This window comes from Oncorhynchus tshawytscha, linkage group LG07 (genome assembly GCF_018296145.1).
Source record: "Oncorhynchus tshawytscha isolate Ot180627B linkage group LG07, Otsh_v2.0, whole genome shotgun sequence".
Lineage (NCBI taxonomy): Eukaryota > Metazoa > Chordata > Actinopteri > Salmoniformes > Salmonidae > Oncorhynchus > Oncorhynchus tshawytscha.
Window position 1 is genome coordinate 13283075 of NC_056435.1, and position 18672 is coordinate 13301746.

At 40.6% G+C, this 18672-nt stretch overlaps 1 protein-coding gene across 1 annotated transcript in view; it reads left to right on the forward strand.

Annotated features, from left to right (window-relative positions):
• Positions 1-12849: 12849 nt before the first annotated feature.
• LOC112254008 (muscleblind-like protein 2a) overlaps positions 12850-18672 on the forward strand; it is a 77031-nt gene continuing 71208 nt past the window's right edge. Inside the window, 1 exon segment of the mRNA XM_042324131.1 lies at positions 12850-13132. The gene's annotated coding sequence lies outside the window, so the exon portion shown is untranslated.

Genomic DNA, 18672 nt, shown 5'->3' on the forward strand with positions numbered 1-18672 from the left:
GATTAAATGTATATGCAGTGCCTTCAGAAAGTATTCATACCCCTTGACTTATTCCACAATTAGTTGTGTTACAGTCTGAATTCAATATATATATATATTTTTTAAATTTAATTTAATTATTATTTGTATTATTTTTATATATATATTTTTTTTTAATCATCTACACACAATTCCCCATACTGACAAAATTAAAGTATGTTTTTAATATTTGCATATTATTATTTTAGATCTTCAAACTCTGTTTGTTGATCATTGCTAGACAGCCAATTTCAAGTCTTACCATATATTTTTGAGGCGATTTACGTCAAAACTGTAACTAGGCCTCACCAGGAACTTTCAATGACGTCTTGGTAAGCTACTCCAGTGTATTTTTTGGCCTTGTGTATTAGATTATTGTCCTGCTGAAAGGTGAATTCATCTCCCAGTGTCTGTTGGAAAGCAGACTTAAACAGGTTTTCCTGTAGGATTTTGCCTGTGCTTGGCTCTGTTCCATTTTTTTTTTATCCTAAAAATATCCCTACTCCTTTCCAATGACAAGCATATCCATAACATGATGCAGCAACCACCACACTTGGAAATATGAAGACTGGTTCTCATTGATGTGTTGTGATAGATTTGCACCAAACATAACGCTTTGTATTCAAGACATAAAGTCAATTTCTTTGCCACATTTTTTTCCTGTTTTACTTTAGTGCCTTATTGCAAACAGGATGCATGTTTTGTAGACATTTCAGCTTTAAATGTTGAATTAATTTGTAAACATATCAAAAATATATAATTCCACTTTGACATTATGTGGCAAGTGTAGGCCAGTCACACAAAATCTGAATTTAATTAACACAACAAAATGTGTAAGAAGTCAAGGGGTGTGAATACTTTCTGAAGGTTCTGTATGCATCATTATCTACTGCAAGCACTTGCTACTATATCCATTACATACATACTGTATCCGTTAGCTTCTGTATACTGTGTCCATATTATGTCTATTGAAAAACTAGAGAATTATGTGGCCGCAAGGGTGTACATTTATCTTTAAATCAAATATAGACATTTTATTGGTCCACATCACCTGTTACATATTACCATAGTAACAGTAATACACTACAGTAGTTGCTGGACTTTAATGATGTCTTGATGGATGACTAGTACACACTAATGACTGAAAATGTTTGTATTTTTCCATTCACTGACCTTTTAAATGCGCAGCGACATCGATGCAGTTATGTGAGAGAACATACCTTATTTTAATTTCATTCATGTTTATTGTATTCACTGAGCAATGAAATGCACAGCTCCATCAATCATTACAGTAATGTGAATAGAGAGCTAGATTGTGAGAACATATTTTATTTTCGTACTTAAAGCCACAATTTCTTTTTTGTGTTGGTTCTATTCACTGAGCTATTCTCTTACATTAGAGATCGATTGGAGACTTTTTCTTCTTTTGTTAAAGGGATGAAGGTCACTCTACTGTAATATTTCATGTCACTAGTCTATTTCTTGCACATCGTCCATCCCACATAGTCTTTGGTGCTGCCTCTCTCATTCCCTTAGTCATAGTAACTGTCCATGTAACCTATCGCAGCAGCTTTGCAGCCGCAGCGCCATTAATATTTCAAACTGATGGAGCGCCTTGAGACAGGTACAGTTGAAGTCGGACGTTTACACACACCTTAGCCAAATACATTTCAACTCCGTTTTCACAGTTCCTGAAATTTAATCCTAGTAAAAAGTCCCTGTCTTAGGTCAGTTAGGATCACCACTTTATTTTAAGAATGTGAAATGTCAGAATAATAGGAGAGAGAATGATTTATTTCAGGTTTTATTTCTTTCATCATATTCCCAGTGGGTCAGAAGTTTACCTACACTCAATTAGTATATGGTAGCATTGCCTTTAAATTGTTTAACTTGGGTCAAACGTTTTGTGTAGCCTTCCACAAGCCTCCTACAAAAAGGTGGGTGAATTTTGGCCCATTCCTCCTGACAGAGCTGGTGTAACTGAGTCAAGTTTGTAGGCCTCCTTACTCGCACACACTTTTTCAGTTCTGCCCACACATTTTCTATAGGATTGAGGTCAGGGCTTTGCGATGGCCACTCCAATACCTTGACATTGTTGTCCTGAAGCCATTTTGCCACAACTTTGGAAGTATGCTTGGGGTCATTGTACATTTGGAAGACCCATTTGTGACCAAGCTCTAACTTCCTGACTGATGTCTTGAGATGTTGCTTCAAAATATCCACATCATTTTCCTTCCCCTGATGCCATCTATTTTATGAAGCGCACCAGTCCCTCCTGCAGCAAAGCACCCCCACAACATGATGCTGCCACCCCTGTGCACGGTTGGGATGGTGTTCTTCGGATTGCAAGCATCCCCCTTTTTCCTCCAAACATAACGATGGTCATTATGGCCAAGCAGTTCTATTTTTGTTTCATCAGACCAGAGGACATTGCCCCAAAAAGTACGATCTTTGTCTCCATGTGCAGTTGTAAACCGTAGTCTGGCTTTTTTATGGCGGTTTTGGAGCAGTGGCTTCCTCCTTGTTGAGTGGCCTTTCAGGTTATGTCGATATAGGACTCGTTTTACTGTGGATATAGATAAGTTTGTACCTGTTTCCTCCAGCATCTTCACAAGGTCCTTTGCTGCTGTTCTGGGATTGATTTGCACTTTCGCACCAAAGTACGTTAATCTCTAGGAGACAGAACACATCTCCTTCCTGAGCGGTATGATGGCTGCATGGTCCCATGGTGTTTATACTTGCATACTATTGTTTGTACAGATGAACGTGGTACCTTCAGGCATTTGGAAATTACTCCCAAGGATGAACCAGTCTTGTGGAGGTTTACAATTATTTTTCTGAGGTCTTGGCGGATTTCCTTTGATTTCCCCATGATGTCAAGCAAGGTTGAAGGTAGGCCTTGAAATACATCCACAGGTACACCAACAATTGACTCAAATTTAGCCCATCAGTAGCTTCTGACGCCACGACATAATTTTCTGGAATTTTCGAAGCTGTTTAAAGGCACAGTCAACTTAGTGTATGTAAACGTCTGACCCACTGGAATTGTGATACAGTGAAATAATCTGTCTGTAAACAATGGTCGGAAAAATTACTTGGGTCTAGCACAAATGAGATATCCTAACCGACTTGCCAAAACTATAGTTTGTTAACAAGAAGTTTGTGGAGTGGTTGAAAAATTTGTTTTAACAACTCCAACCTAAGTGTATGTAAACATCTGACTTCAACTGTATATTGTTGTATCTCAGACTGTGCATGGCATGTAAGTAGTCATCTACTCAAGCACAAACACACACACACACACACACACACGCACACATGTGCACTCAAACACACACACACACACACACATTATGCATAACCTCAGCCACTCGCCAGTCAGCATTTGCTGTCTAACTGTACTACATCATAGTGTGCTGTTTGGCTGAGCAGAGTGAGCGTGACGTCGACAGATTGTAATTAGCCCAATTCTCTTACTTCCAGGCTCTCAACGATTAATGGAACCTTGAACCATAATATAAAGAGGTTTACTGTAAAGTGTGGATGGAACCTCTTTGGGAAAGAGAGGGGAACTCAACAACGGCCATAGATTTCTTTGTGTCTTGTACAGCTTACTATTGAGTTCTATCAGAAGTGGGCACTGATAATGGTGACAAGTACACATATGGCCTGTTTCTTGGAATTAAAAGTAGTTTTTTCTGAGCTCAAAGTGATTACCCAATCAAATGAATTCACGGTAATATACTGTAGGCCCTGATTCTGAGCTGTGTGTTGTGACATTTCTTGGTGGTCATGCAGCATTAGGGGTGCCATACTGAGACCAGGCATTTCGCTCCACTAACGACCCTGCGACAAAAACAATACAGACTTCCCTTTATTGACATTAGCATGCGTCCTTTTTCACTAACATTTTGGGGGAGAGAGAGTGTCTTCCTCCAATTACACCAGTCTAATTGCCCAGCTAGCATCTTGTAAATGTCAGTACTCATTACACACGCACACAGGCACAAATGCACACAGGCACAAACACACACACACACACACACACACACACACACACACACACACACACACACACACACACACACACACACACACACACACACACACACACACACACACACACACACACACACACACACACACACACACGCGCACTGCATAGAAGAGGAGGTCTTAGAAAAAGTATGAAGAACAGCCTGGAGGAAGGCAGCCATACTTGAAACTCGTCTGCTGTGACACTATGTTCTTGAATTCATTCACCAGGGTCATGTCAGCACGCAGTAGATGGAAGAAAATGTGTTGAAGCAGGGAAGGACAACCTAGAAATGTCTAATAAGAAATGCTCATTTTCTTTCTCCCTTTAATATATATATATATTTTTTTTAACCTATGGGCCGTTGTCAAAAGTAGTGCAATATATAGAGAATAGGGTGCCATTTGACAAGAATTCAACACTCAGCACATCAGCTATCGTTCGAGTATAAGGAATGACTATGGGGAAATCGCAAATCCATCATTACTTAGACATTGTGATTAGGGGAATGTACATGAATAGCAAAACTAGGATGTGGAATACCCAGTGAGCTAGGCTCAATCAATCAAAGTGACTGACAGAGGATAGATGCCCACAACACACACACACACACACACACACACACACACACACACACACACACACACACACACACACACACACACACACACACACACACACACACACACACACACACACACACACAAATATACACTCAAACGCATATACGCATGCACAAAAACGCATGCACACAAACACAGATGCAAACAAGCATGCATGCACAGACAAATGCACATAACACATGCAAACACACTCACACACACACACACACCTCTCACTTCTGCCCTGTATGACCCCCTTAAACTCTTTCCGGTAAATATCGCTTCGGTACTATTTTCACAAGTTTGTGTTTGTGTTTTACAACTCTTAGTACAAAACTCGGATCATCAAAAATCATCAGCCTGGCATCTTCTTCTTTTTATGGTTCTAGAGATTGGATTATGGTTCTAGAGATTGGATTATGGTTCAGGAGATTGGATTATGGTTCTAGAGATTGGATTATGGTTCAGGAGATTTGATTATGGTTCTAGAGCTTGAGAATATAATGCTGTATCCTCCTGTCTGATGTTAGGCCCTGTTTGAATAGTGCAGAAATACAACCTTCCTTCCTACCCACTGGGCTCGCACTGGTTGACTCAGCGTTGTTGCCACGCCATTGCTTACCTCATGGAAACAAGGACGGTATCGATTAGGGCCTACAATTTACACAGGAAACATTCTGTTGAGGGGCAGAAGAATGGCGATGTAGGTGGGTCTGAGTTAACTGATCAAGGTGGCTCCAAATCAAATCAAATTTTATTTGTCACATGCGCCGAATACAACAAGTGTAGACCTTACAGTGAAATGCTTACAAGCCCTTAACCAACAATGCAGTTTTAAGAAAAATATATAAAAATAACAAATAAAAGTAACAAATAATTAAAGAGCAGCAGTAAAATAAGAATATCGAGACTATATACAGTGGGTACCGGAACAGAGTAAATGTGCAGGAGCACCGGTTAGTTGAGGTAATTAAGGTAATATGTACATGTAGGTAGAGGTAAAGTGACTATGCTTAGATAATAAACAGAGATTACCAACAGCGTAAAAATTGGGGTGGGGGGGAACAAAGCAAATAGTCTGGGTAGCCATTTGACTAGCTGTTCAGGAGTCTTATGGCTTCGGAGCCGGTGTAGTCCAGGCTTATATGTCAGGATGTCATATGGGAGCGGTGATACCATCATTCACGGGTGCTGTATTTCAGTTATGGAGAACCATATAATGTTCATTTTGATATTTAGATACTGTACATTATGTTCCTGTTCTGTGTTCTTTTTAATTATATGGTCTATGTTCCTGTTCTGGGTTCTTTTTAATTATACGGTCTATCCATACCCATACAATTACAATTCATCACCTGAAAACCTATAGCTGTGCAGAGGGGTTTATGCAAAACTAGGGTAAAGTCTCCTCTGCAGTGAAATCGATCGGGAGACCCTTAGGGATGAGCGTGACTCAGGCATAGGCAGTTTTTCGTCATCATTATTACAGTCTTGCCACTGTCAGTATAAAACTACTCCTGAGGTTTTTGTCTCTCATCAATGTGTTTTGAGTCTTTTTTACATTCTCATATGCTGTGTAGTACACTCTTAGAAAGAAAGGTGCTATCTAGAACCTAAAAGGGTTATTTGGCTGTCCCCCTTTGAGAAGACCTTTTTGATTCCACGTTTCATCTTCAATGCCCTTGCTGATGGAAGGAGGTTTTCACTCAAAATCTCACGATACATGGCCCCATTCATTCTTTCCTTTACACGGATCAGTTGTCCTGGTCCCTTTGCAGAAAAACAGCCCCAAAGCATGATGTTTCCACCCCCATGCTTCACAGTAGGTATGGTGTTCTTTGGATGCAACTCAGCATTCTTTGTCCTCCAAACACGACGAGTTGAGTTTTTACCAAAAAGTTATATTTTGGTTTCATCTGATCATATGACATTCTCACAGTCTTCTTCTGGATCATCCAAATGCTCTCTAGCAAACTTCAGATGGGCCTGGACATGTACTGGCTTAAGCAGGGGGACACGTCTGGCACTGCAGGATTTGAGTCTCTGGCGGCGTAGTGTGTTACTGATGGTAGGCTTTGTTACTTTGGTCCCAGCTCTCTGCAGGTCATTCACTAGGTCCCCCCGTGTGGTTCTGGGATTTTTGCTCACCGTTCTTGTGATAATTTTGACCCCACGGGGTGAGATCTTGCGTGGAGCCCCAGATCGAGGGAGATTATCAGTGGTCTTGTATGTCTTCCATTTCCTAATCATTGCTCCCACAGTTGATTTCTTCAAACCAAGCTGTTTACCTATTGCAGATTCAGTCTTCCCAGCCTGGTGCAGGTCTACAATTTTGTTTCTGGTGTCCTTTGACAGCTCTTTGGTCTTGGCCATAGTGGAGTTTGGAGTGTGACTGTTTGAGGTTGTGGACAGGTGTCTTTTATACTGATAACAAGTTCAAACAGGTGCCATTAATACAGGTAACGAGTGAGGACAGAGGAACCTCTTAAAGAAGAAGTTACAGGTCTATGTGAGCCAGAAATCTTGCTTGTTTGTAGGTGACCAAATACTTATTTTCCACCATAATTTGCAAATAAATTCATAAAAAATCCTACAATGTGATTTTCTGGATTTATTTTTCTAATTTTGTCTGTCATAGTTGAAGTGTACCTATGATGAAAATTACAGGCCTCTCTCATCTTTTTAAGTGGGAGAACTTGCACAATTGGTGGCTGACTAAATACTTTTTTGCCCCACTGTAGAAGCCTTTCCACAGAAGGTTCTACCTGGAATAAAAAATGGTTCTACCTGGAACCAAAAATGGTTCTCATATGGGGACAATCAAATAACATTTTTGGAGTGTACTGTAGTAGAATATATACGGAACAAAAAATATTCGCGCAACATGCTACAATTTCAATGAGTTTACTGAGTTAAAGTTCATAATATAAGGAAATCATTCAATTTAAATAAATAAATTATGCCCTAATCTATGGATTTCACATGACTGGACAGTGGCACAGCCATAGGTGGGTCTGGGAGGGCTTAGGCCCACCCAATGGGGGTGCCAGGCCCAGACAAACAGAATGAGTTTTTCCCCCCCAAAAAGGCTTTATCACAGATATAAATACTTCTCAGTTTCATCAGCTGTCTTGATGGCTGGTCTCAGGCGATCCCGCAGGTGAAGAAGTCGGATGTGGAGGTCCTGGGTTGGCGTGGTTACACATGGTCTGTGGTTGTGAGGCCGGTTGGACGTACTGCCAAATTCTCTAAAATGACGTTGGTAGAGAAATTAACATTCAATTTTCTTGCAACAGCTCTGGTGGACATTCCTACAGTCAGCATGCTAATTGCACACTCCCTCAAAACTTGAGACATCTGTGGCAATGTGTTGTGTGACAAAACTGCACGTTTTAGAGTGTCCCCAGCACAAAGTGCACCTGTGTCATGATCATGCTGTTTAATCAGCTTCTTGATATGCCACACCTGTCAGGTGGATGGATTATCTTGGCAAAGGAGAAATGCTCACTAACAGGGATGTAAATACATTTGTGCACAACATTTTAAAGAAAAAAGCTTTTTGTGCATATGGAACATTTCTGGGATATTTTATTTCAGCTCATGAAACACAACTCTTTACATGTTGTGTTTATATTCATTATAATATTTGCAGATCAAAATTTCATTTCAATGTCAAACATATGGATATTGAAGGTGTTGTGATGAGTCTACTGTATATCTTCCAGTATAAAGGATTCCTCTCACTAGCTGGTAGCCTAGTAGGTGGTCTAGTTGTCACTAGGGGGCTTTCTGAGATGAAGAGGATACCCTTAAACCTACCTTCAAATTAATTTAACAAAGTATTTACAATAACTCCCTGCTATAATACCATGAGGCCATTCATATACCTATTTCTTGTAACACACAATAGAAAAGTACAGAATAGATGGGATTCATGAACACAAACATATGATTTTGTTGTGTTGTTATCCATGCTCATAGGCTGATCCTTTGCAGTTGCATACCTGACATGCAATAACATATATATATCAAATATTCAACCATTTAAGTGCTAACATAAATATCTGGGGTTAAAGGTCAGGATTGTATTTGTTAGTTTCCATTGTCGGACATTCTTCACTTTCCACTTAAGTAAAAGCCCCATTTTGAGTTTTTTAGAGGCGAATTCAGCACATTGTGTCAAAGTAATTTTTCCACTGCCATGAAATCCTTAACTGACAAGGTTTCTATGCACATTATTTGTGAAACCTTTTAACTTGTGACACACAGGTACGCACACACGCACGCATACACGTACACACACGGGTATGCACACACGTACGCACACACGTACACACACAGGTACGCACACACGTACGCACACACACTGAATACACGCACACTCTTAGAAAGAAAGGTGTTATCTAGAACCTAAAAGGGTTATTTGGCTGTCCCCATAGGAGAACCCTTTGAATAAACCTTTTTGGTTCCAGGTAGATGAACCCTTTCCATATCGGGCTCTTACAAAGAACCCAAAAGGTTCCATCTGGAACGAAAAAGGGTTATCCTATGGGGACAGCTGAAGAACCCCTTTGGAACCCTTTTTCCTAAGAGTGCACACTTAGAAGTAACAGGCTGTGTATGTAAGGGTATGTAAGGGAGAGGTCAAAGTCAGCAGAATCAAACTTCATCTTACTCCAGTACCCTCAAACGCTAGCACTACTGTAAAAGACTTTGTGTACTGTGTACGTCCCAAATGGCACCCTTTTCCCTTTGTAGTGCACTACGTTTGACCAGGGCCCATAGGGTGCCATGCAAAAGTATTGCACTATAAAGGCAATATGGTGCCATTTGGGACACAGCCGCTGACTTGCTCTGTTCGCTAAGGAAATTCCAATGAGAAGCTGATAAATAACGAGGTCCCATTTGTGAATTAGGCTTACTTACTTGCTGTGGTGCCTAATTATCTAAGATATGCTTGATAACCGAATAGCAATGTATCGCCAATTAATCCAAACTGACAACAACATAATAAAGATAACTTTGACAAGATGCTCAGGACAATACAAGATGTCTGCCAAACAATAGCGCAGGCCTGATAAGCAGCTTATGACTCTTTCTCAAAAAGATTTTTCTAATTTTGTTTACACAACAAATTAAGAGCAGACATTGTGTAAGACTTAAAATATCGTCATGGGACCCTCACATAGTTTCAATGGCATTACACTGGCAACATGTGCTACATTGGTGTCAGAAGTAGGATTTGGTGGCCGTGTGGCCATCAGAGGGGCTTGTATATGGAGGACATGCTATAGGGAAATGTAGGGACATGTTCTCCTGAATGGAGGGGATAATGTAGCAATCCTTATCTAGGTTAGATAGTTGTGATCTCCCTCAAGTGGGTTAACCCTATTGGAACAGTTAGTAAGTTTTCTATCAGACCTGGGTTCGAGACCCGCATATGGGACATTATACTGTCGCCGTCGGCTACAATTCCATAACCTACTTAAATTGATGAATATTCAGTGTTTTGCCCATATAATTCATTCTACTTACTTAACCATAAAAAGCATGCCTTTACTATACAATTGTACAGAATGACCTTGACAATCCCTAAAGATGAGTCAATCTTCCCCCTTCATCTGTGCTAGGCTAGAATTCACACACATTTCACTATGGTGGCCCTTTGGCCTTGAGCACAGTGCATGCTAGCGCTAGCTGGCTCATTGTTCATTCACTCAATAGGCTAGGCATGGCGTGGGCAATACTCAGAGGAGCCAAATCCATGCCCTGCTCATTCCATTAATATTTTTGACATGGTCCTCCCTGACTTGTGCTACTTGCTGAGGGCAGAAGTGTTTGTGTAGCAGATGGATGCTAAATCCAGCTTTGGCAATGTTACAAAATATCATAACAAGTGGGTGCTCTGCAAAGCATTTGAGCATGAGGAATACGCTGACTTAAGGGAAGAGGAGCTACTCTATGAAGGTGACAGAGGTGTCCATTTTTAGTGAGGCCTTACGGGTCAAAACCTTACTGTGACTACAAGAACACACACATAGCTGTGTGTGTGTGTGTGTGTGTGTGTGTGTGTGTGTGTGTGTGTGTGTGTGTGTGTTTGTGTTAAACCCATAGAGAGCTTAGGGGCTATGTCATAAACCCCAGAACGCAGTATCAGAATGCAGTTAAAATGGCAGCAATATTGGTCAGAGAGAAATCCAAACCAGTCTGAATGAATGACAGTATAGGCATAATCCTGATTTGACTTAGTAGGAAAATAAAAGTAAGCTATGTGATAGATCAGAAATTGTGTAATAGAATATTTATCAACCTAAAATATTGCAATAACATTATACATACAGTTTATACGTGTTTAATACAGATTTTCTGTATAAATAGCCTCTAAAATATATGTAAACAGACCATAAATATCTACATTATTGTTTTCTTGTTGCATTTACAACTTGTTTAAATCCTATCATCAACTGAGTTCAGCCAGTGTTTGGCTGTGGATTGACTGCATTGTTTGTATGGAATTTTGGCATAATGGAAGTTAATTTGAAACATTTATGAAATAATTCCTCTTAAACTGGCTGGCTAGCTAGCTAACAACCATACAATGCAGATAAATCCTTAAAATTCATTATTTTACTCAATATCTTATCACAGCATTGGCAAACCTTGGTTGGCCAACCCCCTGACAAAAATGGCTGACTTTTATTACCATCATAACAAGGTTCTTTCCCATTCTAGTATTCTAATTCCTAATTATGTGGTTAAACCAAACAACCTGAGCTGTTTTCATCCTATTTGTAGCACTTTAGCACATGACTGGACAGTTTTTAATGATCTTACCACTTCACACTTTTTAAATTGATGTTCTTTTTATGATATTTTTACTGAATTAGTACGTACTGTCCTATATGCGAGAGAGCTCCAACAAAAAAATTCCAATGTATGTATTACTTAATAGCTGTGTGTGTGTGTGATTGTGTGTGATTGTGTGTGTGTGTGTGTGTGTGTGTGTGTGTGTGTGTGTGATTGTGTGTGATTGTGTTTGTGTGTAGGCTGTGTGTGTAAAATAAACATACTCAATGCAGAGAAATAGAATCTCAGTCAAGAAACTGTACAGAAACTAAAACAATTATGAACAAATTGGTCTGCTTGCCTCTTTTAGCCATAGGCTATAAAAATCCAATTCAAATCAATGTTTGTCATATGCACAGGATGCAGTGTAAATGGTGAAATTAAAAGTGCTCTGATAACCAATATATTTTTAATAACTAATCAACACCTATAGTTTTGCAGAGAAGATGGGCAGTGATTTTCATTTTTTGATTTATCAATGTTGAGCTCAGTGTCGATTAACCACACTACATTACGAAATGATGAATATTAAATGACTTGCAAAAATCCTGAATAATCAATCCCAGTGGCACTGGAAGAGTTTCCTGTTTATTAAAATCTGTAGCCACAGTAGCTAGCTTCATATTTTGTCCCGGGAGATTCACCGTTGTTTCCTAGGCAACAAGCGGACCCCTTGCCCTTCCCTGTGCTGCTGACGTTCATTTTGGACCATACCAAGTACAGCTATTGGTAGGATGATGGTGATATTTATCTAAACATAATCTATTTCAATTTGTTGGACAACAAATTGAATTGACAGTAATAACTGTGAAAATTAGAATTACTGCAAAATGTAGTGCTAATACATGCAATACATAATAATACCACTACCCCGCTGTAGTCAAGTGCATCCTTCTTTACCATTCTTTGGCCATCCCTGAACCAAAGATATTTATAACTAACCTAAGATAGTTCATCTGTGTCGTTTACAGCGGGAGAAAATGAAGCATAGGGGGCAGAACAAGCAAGGAGGTGGGAAAATCCAAGCACGAGCTGGCGTTGTAGCATGTATTTGCATATTTCCGTTAGGGAACGCCTCCTCTGTAAAGTGCGCGTGTGCAGAAACTCGATTCGACCTTGCACTCCTAAACAACGCAATGTAAAACGTTGAAAAAGCGTCAAGTCTATAAAACTTAGTGCACTGTGTTCGTAACAGAATATAGTTTTGGAAACAGAAAAATACATTGAGATCAGATATTTAATCGATGAGAAAATTAGGAGAACGTCAGACCAATTTCAGCTAGTTCCATCCGCTCCTACTGACCTCTCACTACCATATTTGGTGGAGAGAAACGTTCTAAACGGATGCTTCAGCTTTATAGCCCCTGTGACGAGTCTGGGTTACCCCTTCTTGTCTGTGACTGAACTGCAAAAGAGCTTGTTGCTTGTGCAACACGATAGCCTTACTGTAAAGTAGTTAGTGGTGAGAAAAAATCATTTCTGCCTTTACCGAGTTTCTATTTTTATTTTCCGACTAGAATGTTTGCAACTTGATATACAATATTATTTTACCTTTCCTGGGAGTTGTTCCGCGTGGGCCGATGAACGTCTCTTGACTGCGCGCGGTGACCAGTACAGCTGGATGCGACAGGTGAGCAGGTAGCCAGCTAGCATAGAATAGCTAAATTCTTACTTGGGTCGTTACGATTTTGTTTAGTTACCTGTTAACTAGCCAGTTTGTTTACCTCGTCACCGTGTGCTTGGCTTGCTTGTGACTGTGGTTGCCAACATAGTTAGATAGATTGCTAGCTATGTTATTGTCGGCGCGAGCTAACGTTAGTTCGTTTTTCCGCAGCTACTCCAACAAGAATGCTAGCTAACATTAGCTAGCTAGCATCTCATAGGCTTTCAAAGTGAGTTGACAGATTTAAAAAAACACACATATATATATTACTTCAGTTAGCCAATGTTGTCAGCTAGCACTAAATTGCCCCTACGAGGTAGCTTCCAACTATTGGCTTGAACGGTTTCCAAAGTTCACGGCACGCGAACATGTTATTGAGCTGTCAAAGCTTCAGGTGGCTGTCAGTTTCACTAATGTTATTTATGTTGTTGTTGACTAGATAGTTGGCTTTGGCAAGCCAATGTTGCCATACCAAAGCCGATGCAAACTAGCTAGTTACCTAATTTAAATTCCATGGCCACATCTTGGTCCAATTTAAAGAGAAAAATAATCTATTCATTACTAGGATAGGTTGAGCATCTCCTAGATGGCTCTTTCAGGTGCAAAATGACAGTGCGTTGCAGATATAATCAGCCTCAGTAACAGTACATACATAATTTTGTAGGTTAAGTAAACATAATGTAGGTTATATAACTTTGACATATAACATATATGTTATGACTTAGACATACAAAAACTCACTCACTCACCCAGTTTTCTTGTACAGTGTGAGTGAAGGTCAATAGGCTATGCTTGTGTGTTAATGTGCCAAAGATGATTTGATGCTGATCGAGGATGATTTATTTAGTAAGGCTCAATAAACAGTTAGGCTATGCATGTGTGACTCATAATTGTTTTATTCCTTGTTCTGATGTTCATGTTTGCAGGGCAGAATACAGATTTCAGATGTCAAACTAATGCAATAACCGAGACCCGATATTACAAAAAAACATTTTTCAATTTATTTTTTAATTGGGTTATTTTGCTCAGTGTCCTGGAGAATTGCTAGGCAATGGACTTTAGAAATCTGCAATTAATGGTATAGCCTAGCCTTCAAATAACAGGTTGTGTGTCTTACAAAAAGAGATCCTGAAATGAATATGCATTGCAAAGAACTGTTGATGAGATTCGCAGAGGATATATAGGTCTATCCGTGGATCTGTTTTGTCCATCTTAGGTATCCATGGAAACCCACTGCTGATTGAGACTTGAAGCTCTGCAACATAGCAGGGGCAAATGAACAATTCAACAAGATGGAGCCTCTTTGTATTGTCAGTCATCTGAACGATGTTACATAGCTGTATTCGGATGTAGTGTAAACCTATCTCATTTCACTCTATTCTATAGTGTTCTGTACATTTTATTCAGTCATGTATTCATTGGTCTTCAGAAAGTCCTTCATCCAGGAGGTTCAAAGTGAAACACAACTCTGCCTCTTGCTATTTAATTACAGCCAACAACAGGAAGGCAGCATCTCATCATTGAGCTTTCACTGGTTTCCATTATTTTCTTTATTCAAATCTTGGAAATAGAGAGATGCCACACCCTTTATTTTATCTGAACGATTGGTCTGCTTGCCTCTTTTAGCCATAGGCTATAAAAATCCAATTCAAATCAATGTTTGTCATATGCACAGGATGCAGTGTAAATGGTGAAATTAAATGCTTGCAAGCTTCCACAACAGTGCAATTAAAAAATATATACTATTACTATATGAAAACAGGGTAAGAATTTAGCCTAACAATGTTTCCTTGCTAAAATGCACTATAAAGTTCATGAAATTCTCTTGGAAATGTCTTTAAAACAAGGGCAAAAAATGTTCCCTCAAATTCTAAACCTTCCTCCAATTTAAAAAAACGTTTTATCAAAAAAATATCTATGTATATCTCTTGTGTTGGTTGTTTTTGTTTCTTTAGCCTACTCATTGGAAAGGCACTTGTGGCGTTAATAGCCTGTTATTTAATATCACAGTTGGGCACAAGGGTGAACCAGGACAGAGGTTAGGGAGGGGATACCGTGGTGGGAAGGAAGTAGCCTGACTTGTTTGTCCGCAAGGCCTTTGTGTTACTGTTGGAAATTTATTTCTGCAACATTACCTTCTTTAAGGCTTGTATTCCATCATTACAAAGTGATTTGGATTAGGTAGAATATTGGACTTCGTTTAGGACCACTTGCTCCCCAGTAGGGTCCTAGGCTATGTTTTCCTGCAGTCATCTCCTCTCCACCTCTGTCTGAAGCACTTTCTAGTGTTGTCAAGCATAGCTGTATCGTGACAGTTTGCAAACTGTCACTTCCAGCCCCCCCCTTCTCTCAGCATAGGGATGAGAGTAGAGCACCAACTGATTCTATATCACTATTCGCTCAAACCAAACAGAAACAAACAGGCTGAAACTGGAGGGACGTACCTGAATATGTCCAATAAGAAACGCTTGTTTACATTTCTGTTTGCAAAACCTTTTGCTACGATGCGCACTAATGAATATGACCCTGTAAGTTGGGTCCCCTATTACGGTCTTTGGGTGGGTCGCATGCAACGATGATGTTGGTGGATGGTGCTAATATAATTGTTTTTAGTCTGTCAACTGCTGTGGTAGGATACACAATTCACTTTGTTTAGGAGGATAGATTAACACCACACCACCGATTTGGCTGGTGGGGAAAAAACAAAAAAAACATATGTTCCTCTTTTTTTAGAGCACTAGGTGTTATTGTCCGAGCTAGCCTTGAGGGTTATCGAGTTTATTTGGCGGTGGACTGGAAAGAGCATGTCTAGCCTCATCGATGTTGTTGATAAAGCACTCAGGCTACCACATAATCTTCAGTCCATGTATGGGAGTGGGAGCTCAACGCAGAGAGGGTGAGTGAGATAAAAAGAGTGAGAGTTGGATAGAGAAAGGGAGAGAATACAGCTGTTGCGTTGTATTGGAATCGAAAAATCATGAAGCTGGCCGGGGCTCTGACTCATCAGTTCTGTGCTGCTGCCGCTCCATCCACCAGGTCTCACGTGATACTAAATAGGCTGCTGTGTGTGTCGTCACCAGGGTGGGGTGGGGAGAAGAGGAGAGACAATGTTCTCTTTCCTGAGGGGATGCTGCAAAGCTTATGTCATGTTACAGTGCAGGTGGGGAGAGCTTATGCTCTACATCAGATCCTTTCACATCAGACGGGTGTAAAACAAAAAACAATACGCCCTGTCTCTCTTTTTAAAATAGACTACTACTTTATAAATAGGTTACATACAGGTATTTAGCTTTATTATATCAACTTTGTGTTTTTGTTTTGCTTATAGTGATACAGAGGAGGATTTGCTCTTTTCATGTCGGTTGCCTTGTAGCCAGATGTGTCCTTCGTGGAATGCCCAAAAGGGGGATGGATGGCTTGCAACAGTTGAGCTGGCCATGAAATTGGGGAAATACCTTTAAGATCCAGCAGTGTCTGTGTCATTGGGTTGTTCTGAGTTCTGCCTGCCTGCCAGTCAGTACCCTACGAGCCAACCAGAAAAGCGCTATACCCTGATATCCCTTTTCCTATTGGGCTGAGCCCTGAGTGGGCGGACCTGGCTGGAGGCGGTTGGGCAGGCAGGCAGGAAGGGGCTGGCTGTGGGGGATGGCTGGAAGTGTTTCAGCCAGATAGTTGAGCAGACACTGCTCTGCTTCCTGTCTGCCTGCTCCGCTCCCCTCCGTGGCTGAGAGAGAAAGAGAAAAAAAAATCCCTGTCTCGGCATGGGACTCTGGCTGCTGCAGCACTCGGCAGCTCCTCGCAGGGAATGACAACAGTTCACGTGGTCATTAGCTCCAGACGCTGAAGCAGGGGAACTACTCCGAGGCATAGCAGCTGCACCTGGTGTGTCTATCTATGCTGTGGCTTAAAGAGAGAGGCACGACAGAGCTATTCGGGACTCAGCAAAAAACGAGGTGGGAAGAACGTCTCTCTGATCATTTAAAAAAAAAAGTAGTTTGCTGCAGTATCGTGCATACCATCCTGGGTGGGTAGGGAGGAAAGAAAGAAAGAGTGTCTGTGTGGGAGAGGGAACTACAGAGAGGGAAAGAGGGGGAGCACAAATGTGTGAGAGTGAGGGGAACTCACTGATATGGTCTAACAAGCACTTTGCGGGTTACTGCCGCTTGAGTTTCTCATGCTTGTATTGGGACTTGTTGATGACGAGGGGAACTACCACAGACCGACAGTGCCTCTCCCTTCCCTTCATGATGCAGACAAATTATGCAGTCTTCTCTCTCCATGAAGTTCAGAGCACGTGGACCTCCTAGAGAGAGAAAGAATTGCCCAATTTATTTGTAGTCTGCTTCATAGGCTGTTTCAAACTGTACTTTTATGCCAGGATATTGTTTGCCATGTAAAAAGAGTTTCACTTTCAATGCAGTTAGTTCATAGGTGTAGCTAAAATATCTTTCTCTTGTACTGGAGGTGGACCTGAAACAGAGCTGAGGGCTGGCTCCCTAATTTGCCTTGCTTGGGCTTCTTACTATTTTAAGAAGGTCCCACGTATTTTATTATCACATAGGAGGTCCACAGCCACACTCCACAGTAAGCTCTTTATCCACTGCTCTGTAGTGTGCTAGTATGGGAGGGAGCTGTACATGTTGACCGGTGCGGCCTGGAAACAAGCAGGAAAACACTAGAACGGTGTCTAACAGTTGGCAGTCACAGGGGGGCAGTGGAGGAGGAAGTGGGTGTTTTCTGAAATGGAAGACCGTTCAGCCCTTCCTGTTAGAAAAATGAACAACAAAAAACAGTAACGTCACAGACTTGCAATGGCTCTTCATTAGAAGGCCAGAGCTGCAAGCCCAAGCAACTCCCTCCCTAAATTGATTCACACGTGAGTTGTCGCTGCTGACACAGAAAGGTAATTAGCCATGCCATTTTAAAGGTTTGGGAGCTTTTAGGGAATTTTTTAGCTTTCAGCTAAAAATATTCCTCCAGACCTTTTTAAACATAAACAACAATCTACGTTACCTTGAAAATGATCTCTTAATGTCCAAGCACTGGTTTTGTGTGTGTGCTGTGAAAAGAACGCTGAATCATTTGGCCCTCACGTTAGCATGGCTTTTCAGTGAAAGGATACATCTGCTTTAAAATGAACAGGCCACATTGGAAGTAATTTGAGAATTAGCCTGCTAGTTGGTCATGAGTCATAGCTTGACAGTTGAGTTGTTTTCTCTTCCAGAACTACCGAAAAGTCTAAATGCTAGCTAAATGCTCAATTTTAAAATACAGACAGGTTATTAGAGGATTATCTGAAGTTGGATGATATAATAGTTTCACAAGATTTCTTCCTGAGTAACATTTGTGTGAATGTACAGTTGTACCTACATCTTTTAGTACTCGAGTCAGGAAAGTTCATGACCGTCACATCAAATAGGTCTCCTGTCTGTTACAGGCTACATACACTTCAAATCCAGCCCTCTCATTGGCTATCCGATCTATACTGAGCTGTAGATGGCCTAATC